Source organism: Primulina eburnea, chromosome 1 (assembly GCF_022965805.1).
Source record: "Primulina eburnea isolate SZY01 chromosome 1, ASM2296580v1, whole genome shotgun sequence".
Taxonomy (NCBI): Eukaryota; Viridiplantae; Streptophyta; class Magnoliopsida; order Lamiales; family Gesneriaceae; genus Primulina; species Primulina eburnea.
In genome coordinates this window covers 39,604,532-39,615,946 of record NC_133101.1, presented here as the reverse complement: position 1 = coordinate 39,615,946, position 11,415 = coordinate 39,604,532, and positions in this window count along the sequence as shown.

Here is an 11,415-nt window from a genome sequence, read left to right as displayed (position 1 = left end):
CACATCTAACTATACCCTTATCAATTGATGATCACATAAGTATTAGATTATGTGTTCCTGTTGAGATAGTCAAGTTCAAATAGTTGAATTCGGCGATTGTAATTAGATGGAGATCAAACAGAATGCTTGTAAAGGAATTTATAAGTTGATTTCATGTAATGAAAGATCTGGAAGCTATCTTAACAACTAATTAAGTGAGGAGAGTTGAACTGTTTGTTACAGTGAAGAAGTTCTTAAAACTGGAATCTGCAAAAAACAAATTAATGAAAAATTTTGTTAATATATGAACGAAATTTGTATCATCACATCAATGTTGTCTGATAGTTGAGATATATCATTCATTATCAAAAGTTGAGTTTGCAAGGTATTTTCTAGAAAAGAGAATACTATATGAGAATTTTAAATAATAGAATAATAGTGCCATTGTAGTGCTCAAAAACTAGTACACGTAAACCTTATGCATGATTGAAATAATTTAAATATTTAATTAATATTGAGATGATGGTAATGTATTAAATTATTTTAAATATCTGTGTGTGTGTGTATATATATATTATGTAATTTAAAATGTTTTCTTGGGTTTTAGTTTTCACATGAACATTCGATACTGAACGATCGTGTGCTAGCACATTCGAAGATGCTTCAAACACAATAAATCAATGAGCTGCAATAGCTCGTGTTCTAAGAATGTTAACACCAATTTATTAAATCGGGTTTGGTTTAAAAATCAAGCGGAAGAAACTCGAAGTAATCCTTCGTGAAGAAACCTGTTAAATTAGAAAAAAATTTAACTTATGTGAACTGAATAAGTGAAAATCAAAGAATCAATTGTCGCATATGTAAGTTTGAAAACAATAGTTAATCAGTTAAGTACACAAGATATGTTTATGAATGTTCATAGACTTCAATTCTTTCTACATCATCCCTTCTACCACCTCGGATAGGATCCACTAGAAGACTTTGATTTATACAACACATTGTACAAACACACTCAGCTTAGGACTTACACTATTGCCTTAACTGAACTCCTAGCTTAGACTGAAGGCAACACCTTTTATCTAACACTTGTTTAACGTCTGTGTATCAAAAACTACATACACAAGTTTATTTTCTTTGTGCAAGACTATATTTGAGATTGAGTGAGTGTGTGTATGTGTGGGGAAACTGAACAAGGAATACACCAGAAAAGTGTTCCACACACCGAGGGAAATGAGATTCTAAATTAAGCTGATAAGGTAATATCCCAACCTTTTATTATGTCGTTGTTTAAGGTTTTGTTTTATGGTTCGGTGTTTAGAGTTGGTGGTTATTGGATGGTTATGGTTTATTATTGTTATGAACATTTTATATGGTATTGGTGATTAAGTTTATGGGAATTGGTTATGGTTATTGAAATGGTAATAGTATGGTTATTGTTTTGGTATTATATTTCATAGTTGTTATTGATTATGGAAATAAATGAGTTTGTTGATGGTTGTGTTTGATGATTGAGGATGTTTTTGGATGCTTATTTCATTGGGATTGAATGGTATTGGGAGATTTGTATTTGAGGAGAATTGGGCATGGTTTTTGGTGCAGGGGACAGCGCCGCAGCGCCGGAGGGCAGCCTGCTAGGCATGCAGGGCAGCACCGAAGCTTGGGCGCCGCAGCGCCAATAGGGTGGCGCTGCGGCGCTAGGCGGGCGAGAAGTGTTATTTTTAAACACGTTTTGGGAAGTATTGAAAGCTTTTATACCCATTTCTACATACTTATCCACATTTCTCTCCTTTTCCCTCATTTTCCATCCGTTCTAGCTTATTTCTCTACAAGGTTTTCTCTCCTTCATTCTCCACTTCAAGTTCAAGGCTCATAGTTGATTTCCTAGCGTCTCCTACCTTATATATCAAGCTTCAAGGTAAGAACTTATATTTTTGGAGTTGAAAGGGTTTGAGATATTGAGTGTTAATTTAAATTGATTGATTCCTTGGATTAATGATAATGATTGATGGTTATTATTGTGATTATTGTTGTAGGAATAATTCAAGATCATCTAGCCATTTTTTGGTTGTTGGTTTGTAAGTAGAAGCTCTTCTTGTGCTAACATGATACTTATATGTATAAAAGCCATGATATTGATGTCTAGCTCTTTCCATTGTTATTTTATTGATGTATTTGTTGATATATATTCATTGATTAAAGGGTTTCCATTGAACTCATTGACAAAAGAGCTAGTGATTCATTATTCCTACCAAGTGTTTGTTAAAATGTCTCAATGAAGTTTCTTATAATTAAAGTTAAGGAATGATATTAATTCAAGCATGTCATTTGCCAATTTAATGATTACGAGTACCTCTCACAGTTTTGATATTTATATATCAAAGGGATACTAACCAAATGTCACAGACTATCAATTCCTTACTTTAATTCATGTCACGAGATAGCATCTATTTATTTCTTTGATATCTATTGTTCATTAAAGATGGTATTATTCAGTTTTCGTTGCTATTGCCATAGCCATGTTTCAAGCCAAATATATGTATATGTATTTGTTATGTATAGCTTTCTACTTACTGAGTTTTATCTCATTCCAGTTAATGTCATGTGATGCGTGTGACAAGAAAGAATGAAACAGATTGTTTGAGGCGAGAGAAGTCATATGGTTAAAAAGTGAAAACTTTTGAACTTTTGTCATGTCACTTTTACATGGTGTGTAGTGAACATTGTAAATGTTTGTATTATGTATTTTGTTAAATAAATTGGGTTAAAATTTGTGGTGGCTTTTGGATATTTTGTAAATGGATATGTGTAATTAGTGGAAAATGTTTATGATCAAATGATACATTGTTCTTTTCCTTTTGAATGTTAAGGCTTCCGCATATGTTATTTATTTTAAATGTTATTGTCATGGGAGTGGGTCGTTTCAATTGGTATTAGAGCGAGGTTCTTCGGACCATATATGACTTCTTCTACATAGGACAATTCGGTGTGTTTTCGATCCTGCATCTATTGATTTTAACATTGAGAACGATTCTATTTCATTGCAATTGATGTATTACGTCTTCCTATCCATGTTAAAGTGAGCATATGTGTAGGTTATGCCTCCCAAGAGAAAGAGTATCGAAGGGGATGATAGGACCCCTACTACTGATAATACTACCAAGGTTGTAGATGAATTCAGTAAGTTATTGAAAGAACAAGCGAAGGTTCATGGCGAACAAATTCAATAGTTATTGAGCATGCAAACTCCCACCCAGGGCCGTGGCCAAGGAAGAGGTCAATGTAGAACGCAAAGTTCTTAACATGGTGCTTATGATCGTTTTAGGTGTATGAACCCCTCCTGATTTTATTGGTGGCCCTGATCCACTAATGGCTCTTGAATGGGTCAAGTCATTGGAGGCCATATTCGATTACTTGAAGTTTACTGACCAAGATAAGGTAAGTTGTGCTGTGATTATGTTGGTCAAAGCTGCTCGTATTTGGTGGGAAGCCACCAAGGTGATTGTTAATTTTTGAGAACTTAAGTGGAATGAGTTCAAAGATTTATTCTATGCCAAATATTTCTCAAGAGAAGTCAAGTCCAAGAAGGTGAAGGAATTTTTTGAATTGAAGCAAGATGCTATGTCTATTACTGAGTATACTTTGAAGTTCGAAGAAGAACGTATCTTTGTTCCATTTATTGCTGAAAATGATTAATATAAAGGAGAACACTTCATTCGTGGGTTGAAACCAAAGATTCGAAGAGATATTCATATGTCAAAGGTGGTCACATACCAAGAAATTGTTGAGAGAGCTTTTCTTGTTGAACATGATGAGCAAGAGATTGAGAAAGAGAGGCAGTTAATATGGCTAGCTTTCCAAGCAAGAGGTCAAGGTGCAAGTGCAAATGTTCTAGGTGGCCACAAAGGTAAAGGTAAGATGGAGCAGCGTAATAAACCTTCTGTACCTTCTTCTGATACTGAGTGACTGGTGTGTCCTAAGTGTGGAAAGCCACATAAAGGTGAGTGTTTGGTTGCTAGTGCTCGATGTTTCAGATGCAAGGAAGTGGGGCACACGGCACTGAAATGTCCTCTCTCCTAAGACAAAGGAAAAGTTCCAGGCAGAATTTTTGCAATGACAAAGGAAAGTGCTAATCCTGATTCTTCGGTGATATCAGGCAATATTTTAATATCTGGCAAGGAAACACTTACATTAATTGATACTGGTGCGACACATTCTTTTATGTCTGAAGTAATTTATGCATTTTATCTGTTGAACCTATGTTATGTCTTAACTTCAATATTGTTTTGCCGAGGGAGATGAAATTTCCCATTTAGATTATTAACGCATGTCTTGTGCAAGTGTGTGTACTAGATTATTATTTGCGATCTTATTGTTTATTCTGATGGTTTTGCATTTTGATGTCATTATTGGGTATGGATGTTTATCTGCTTATCGTGCTTTGTGATAATTGTGGGCAAGACAGTGCAAGTTTTAGCGAATGGACCTGATCCTAGATGTGTTTGTTGTTGGCTTTTCAATGAGTATTCCTTTATCTCTTGTCTTCAGTGATAAGTGTGCACAAGTTGTTGGTCTGGCTTCAATGGTTGATGTCGCGAAAGGAAAGTAATATGTAATTATGAATATTGATGTGGTTTAGGATTATCCTGACGTATTTGCTGATGATGTGCCTGGATTATCACCTGATCGAGAGGTGGAGTTTGTTATTGATTTAATTCCAGGTACAACTCCAATTTCTAAGGCTCCTGACAGAATGGCTCCGACTGAGAAGAAATAACTGAAGAATCAATTGTAGGAGTTATTAGATAAAGGTTTTATCCATCCTAGTTCATCGCCGTGGGGAGCTCCGGTGTCATTTGTCAAAAATAAAGATGGATCGTTGAGGTTATGTATTGATTATCGAGAACTCAACAAGGTAACTGTTAAGAACAAATATACTTTGCCACGTACTGAGGATCTTTTTGATCAATTGCAAGAAGCAGCATGTTAGAGTAGGTGCACGTCGAGCCAAGTGTTGGCCGAGTGTTCACAATGAAACTCTATGTATAAACAGTATTTATTTTAATAATATTTAAAATTATTGTTTTGGCACATTTTTATCTGTATATCCATGCTAGTTGCATAGATAATGTCCTTGAATATACAAATAGTATAAAGAATATGAGATGCTCATATGATGAGTATCATGAAACTCATATTTGCAATACTGTATATTCTAAACAGTTCCTAGTCGATTCAGCCACCGATGAGAAGGATATAGGCCGTTCGAGTTTGAGACTAGTATCTACGATGTGAGTATCATGTTTCATTGGTAGGGGACATTGTGATGTCCGAGCAAGCAGGTAGGTGCACCTTGTAGAGTACACTGAACAACCATCCATAAAGGACTTTCCAAGTGGTTCTCACTTATCGAGTGGAAACGTCCTAGTTTATGGTTGTACACCATTAGTCCTTATGACCCAGGAGAACATTGAGACTCTACATGCTAGCATTGCACTTTGACTTGTTTACCGACTCTCATTGGGTCATCAGGTGGCAAGGTTGGGTGTTTTGTCAAAACATATAGGAGTCGATGCATTGTAGTCGAGGATTCACCGCTTACCTTCGGGTATGGATATCCTATGTGATCTCATGTGTATGTAATTTGAAATCTCTGATCAGAGTATGGTGGTAATGATGAAAGTGGTTTCATTGATTACACCATCGATGCAACCTACGACATGACACATAGTATCGATTCACTGACAACTCTCGATATACCAATGGTTGTCGAATCGGTCGGGATATATGAGTTGAAGGGACCGTACTGTACGCTAACCGTAATTTAATGTTTCTTGCAGGCACTATCATTTGATACCTAGGGAATCATGTAAGCGATGCTGCTAGGCGTTTAACATGATTGGTTGGATATTATCAGACTTGAGTTCTGACGTTCTTATTATCAAGGAGTTGATAATTAAGAATGAAGCAATTGGGGTATGCTCGTAGAAAGACATGTTTAGTCCGAATCACATGGAGATGTGAACCCACGGCTAGTTGTATCAATGAACCATTGAGGGCCACACAAGTACTAGCTTTCTAGATCTCGTTGAGAAGAAAAATAATTCAATGTATTGAACGGATTATAAACGAGTTGACGAGCGTAAGGAAAAATAGAAGTATGACTTCTATAAGGAGAATGTAACTTTTAATTTTAGGAAGTGTTCTGAAATTAAGAGTTGGCCAAACAAATAATATATTTGAAAATTGTGATTTTCATAAACATTATTATGGACTAAATTAAATTAATTCAAGTGTTGAATTAATTAAACACTAGTGGACTTAGTAGAGTCTAAATAATTAAATTAATTCAAGTGTTGGATTAATTAAACAATATTGGGCCTTGTAGAGCTCAATTAGAAATAATTATTAAACTAGTGGGCTTGAGTAAAATCAAGTAATATTTAATTGGGCTCAAATATGTTTGAAACATTTAAATTAAAGTCCATGGGCCTTATAGTTGTTACAAGCCTAAGTAAAAAGCATGCTAAGAAGTTGAAGGGTTGGAGGCACTTTTTCATTAAAAATTAGCATGGCATGCTCATGCACCTTTATCACTTTTTCAAGCTCCAAGAAAGTTCTTCCTTCTCATCTTTCTTCCTCACTTGGCCGAAAATATACACCCAAAATTCTCCCAATTTTTCTTCTTCAATTGTTGACGAAAGAAAATACTCTCATTGAAAAATCCTCTTATTTTTCTAGTGCAAAAATAAGAGGGGTTCTAGCTTGCAAGTGGTGGGCCTAATTTTGAAGCAAGGAGAGCTTGTAGATTTTTGTAATAGCCTAGCCCGGTGTACGGTACGGTTTAAGTTTTCGTATGGTTATGGATTAATTGATTTAGTTTAAGTTTGAGTTTGATTTAGATGTTAAGAGTTGTGTTTATGGGTTATAGTATGGTTGGTTATTGTTTTGTGGCTTTGTTGACGTTCATTGATGGTATTGTATCAGCGTTTTGGTTCGATTTTAGTTGCATTAGATTTTGTCTTGGCCGAGAGGGGACCGCACCCGCGCTCCAGGTTGTCACCGCACCCGCGGTCTCATGCTTCAGAATTTGGTGTTTTTCCCGTAGCCTTACCGCACCCGCGGTGTTAAGGTGACCGCACCCGCGGTGATGGCACCGCACCCACGGTGAGTTTAGGACCGCACCCGCGGTCGACAGTTTTGGTATTTTGAGTGGTTGGCCGAGAGCTTAGCGCACCCGCGGTGCTTAGTGCAGCGCACCCGCGGTCGCGCACAGTATAAGCGCATTTTCGAGATTTTAAGTGTTATACAGCATGAGTTGGTTCACTTTTTCCCCATTTCTTTCCTTCTCCTCGTTTCTTCTCTCTATAGGGAGACTAGGGTTTCTTCATTTCTTCCTTTCTTTTCTTTAATCCAAGCTCTTAGTTGGTGATTTGTGTTGAGATCGAAGTTCTTCTTGGTTCTAGGAAGCTAAGGTAAGCATTTGATGTTGTTTATTCTTAGTTCTTGGTGTTGGAGATGTTATGGGTTTGTGAATGGTGTTGGGTTATGGATTAATTGACATGGGTTTTTGATTATTGGGTTATTGATGGTGTTATTTATGGTTTATTGTTGTAGGAAGTCAACCAAGAGTATAGAATCAAGGTTTCAAGTGGTTGTAAGTGGAATCTCATTATTGTGCTCACATGATACTATATGTATTGTTTTTCAATGGTTTTAATGTGTTATTTCCTTCATTCGATTCATGTTTATGTATTGATACACTTGTTATGTATATTGGAGGCATTTTATGTCTCAATTATTGAAAAGGGAATACAAGAGAAAAGAGTTTGCAAAGTGTTTGTTTAAATGTCAAAGAGAGAATTCAAATTGATTTATGGATTGATAGATACATAGTGAGAGATTGCATGCAATTAGTTGATCAACGACCATAGGCTTATATCCCTCAGAGTTGTCGATTTATATCGATGGGATATAGGTACAGAGACAGAGATACTATATAGATATCAATCCAATACAGAGAAAAGAGAAATACCATCTTATTGTTATGTTATGCTTTATTATCCACATTTCAGAGTTGATGGTATTTACGTTTTTAAAGCTATGATTTTCAGAGTATGCTATGTCTATTGCTACGTAAGAGTTCCACTGGCTGAGTTTTATACTCATTTCAGTTATTTCATGTGATGCAGATAAGAGCGACGGACCAGGACGTTGATTGTGGGCCGGAGTCATATGCATATAGAGAAGGAGGAAGATGATATTTTGTTGACATTTTTGGACATGATCATAGGAATGATATTTTGTATTTTTGTTATATCATTTGAATGATCATGTAATTACTTTTGATGCAAAGATTTTATGAAAATATAATTTGAAACCTCCTTCCATTTGAAAGAAAATTTTAAATTCCGCTGTATTTTATTTATTATGGGTCGAGGTGTCACATTTAGTGGTATCAGAGCACCGTTCTTCAGACCAATGCATATGACTTCGTCTACTTTCAATAGTCCGGGGTATGTCTTCTTATATATCTATTCATTGTTATATATTGATTTGTATTTTGTGAGCACATTGTAGAGTATGCCTCCTAAGAGGAAAGCCGTAGAGGGTGAGGATAGTTCTTCCTCTAGGTTGTCGATGAGTTCGGCAAGTTGTTGAAAGAGCAAGCCAAGGTCCATAGTGAGCAGATCCAGTAGTTGCTTCGTAGGCAAGGTGCAAGCCAAGGCAGAGGTCAAGTGAGAGGTCAAGTAGCTCAAGCAGTTGGTACTGATGGCATCATTACTGCTTTCAAGAGGATGGATCCACCGGAATTTGCAGGAAGCGCTGATCCGTTAGTGGCCGTAGAGTGGATCAAGGCACTCGAGGCTATCTTTGATCATCTCAACTACGAGGACAGGGACATAATCAGTTGTGCAGTGTTCATCTTAGTCAAGGCTGCACGCATTTGGTGGAATGCGACCAAGGTTATTGTTGATCTACCGGCTTTGAAGTGGCAAGAGTTCACCGATCTTTTCTATGATAAGTATTTCCCAGATGCACTTCGAGCTAGGAAGGTGACTGAGTTCTTGGAGCTTCGTCAAGGAGGCATGAATGTTGATGAATACATCTTGAAGTTCGAGGAGGGCTGTCTGTTTGCCCCGTATATTGCTTCCAACGACAAGGACAAAGGTGCTCATTTCATTCGAGGCCTTAGAGCGGAGATCAGAAGAGATATCAACATGTCGAAGGCTGTGACATTCAAGGAGATTGTGTCTAAGGCGTTGTTGGCTGAGCAAGACGAGAAATACATTGCCAGGGAGAGACAGGCTAGAAAGCAGGCCATTGCTCAGAGGGGTCAGGGTTCGAGTCAGTGAGGCAAAGATTGTTTCAAGGGGAAAGGAAAGATAGAGCCGAGTCCTAAACCACCGGCAGTTCCATTTGATCCCGAGAAGCCTTTGTGTCCCAAGTGCAGTCGACATCATAGAGGAGAGTGCAGATTTGGTACTCATACTTGTTATCGTTGTGGCACTGCAGGCCACATTGCCAAAGACTGTCCAAGAGGAGCGAGTAAAGAGAAGGTTCATGGTCGCATCTTTACCATGACGAAGGAAGGTATAAACCATGATTCTTCCGTGATCTTTAGTACTAATTTAATTTCAGGCAGAGTAGCTACGACATTGATTGATATAGGTGCTACTCATTCTTTTATGTCTGAATTGTTTTTGAGATCTTTGGGTAAAGTTCCTTCTATTCTTCCTCTCCAGTTCAATGTTGTTTTGCCTTCGGGAGATGTGTTGTGCCCGACATCTATTGTGTATGCGTGCTCTGTTCAAATCAATGAACGAGTGGTTTTTGCTGATCTGATTGTTATCCCAATGGTTGCATTTGATATTATTCTTGGTATGGATTGGCTATCGACCTATCGTGCAGTGATTGATTGTGTTGCTAAGACGGTGTCATTTGCAGATGATGGCAATAGGGAAGGTATGCTCGCCAGTGCAGGTACTTCGCTGGTCCTTCCTTTTATTTCTTGTCTTGAGGCTGAGAAATTGTTTTGTAGAGGTTGTGATGGGTTCTTGGCTTCTATTGTGGATGTGGATAAATTTGTGAAGTTGAATATTGATGATATTGATGTGGTGAGAGAGTTCTTTGATGTGTTTGAGGATGATGTTCCGGATTTACCGCCGGACAGAGATGTGGAGTTTGTGATTGATCTGGTTCCAGGTACGGTTCCTATTTCTAAGGCTCCGTACAGAATGGCCCCTACAGAGATGAAGGAGTCGAAGGCACAGTTGCAGGATCTTTTAGATAAAGGTTTTATTCGACCGAGTTCTTCGCCTTGGGGAGCTCCGGTTCTTTTCGTCAAGAAGAAAGACGGGTCGTTGCGTCTTTGAATTGATTACAGAGAGATCAACAAAGTGACTATCAAGAATAAGTATCCGTTGCCACGGATAGATGATTTGTTTGATCAACTGCAAGGGGCTAGAGTGTTCTCAAAGATTGATCTGCGATCTGGCTATTATCAGTTGAACGTTAGGGAGTCTGATATTCCTAAAACGGCGTTTCGGACCAGGTACGGTCATTTTGAATTTCTTGTGATGTCTTTTGGTCTGACCAATGCCCCTTCGGTCTTCATGGATCTGATGAACCGTGTGTTCAAGCCGTATTTGGATAGCTTTGTCATTGTTTTCATCGACGACATTCTGATTTATTCAAAGACCAGAGAGCTTCATGCAGAGCATCTCAGAGTTGTTCTTCAGTTGCTGAGAGAGAAGAGGTTGTATGCTAAGTTGAAGAAGTGTGAGTTTTGGTTAGAGCAGATTTCTTTTCTAGGCCATGTTGTTTCGAAGGATGGTATAGCTGTTGATCCAGCAAAGATCGAGGCAATTCAGAAGTGGCCTATCCCTACCACTGTATCAGAGGTACGCTGTTTCCTTGGTTTGGCGGGTTACTATCATCGTTTCATTCAAGAGGATGGATCCACCGGAATTTGCAGGAAGCGCTGATCCGTTAGTGGCCGTAGAGTGGATCAAGGCACTCGAGGCTATCTTTGATCATCTCAACTACGAGGACAGGGACATAATCAGTTGTGCAGTGTTCATCTTAGTCAAGGCTGCACGCATTTGCTGGAATGCGACCAAGGTTATTGTTGATCTACCGGCTTTGAAGTGGCAAGAGTTCACCGATCTTTTCTATGATAAGTATTTCCCAGATGCACTTCGAGCTAGGAAGGTGACTGAGTTCTTGGAGCTTCGTCAAGGAGGCATGAATGTTGATGAATACATCTTGAAGTTCGAGGAGGGCTGTCTGTTTGCCCCGTATATTGCTTCCAACGACAAGGACAAAGGTGCTCATTTCATTCGAGGCCTTAGAGCGGAGATCAGAAGAGATATCAACATGTCGAAGGCTGTGACATTCAAGGAGATTGTGTCTAAGGCGTTGTTGGCTGAGCAAGAC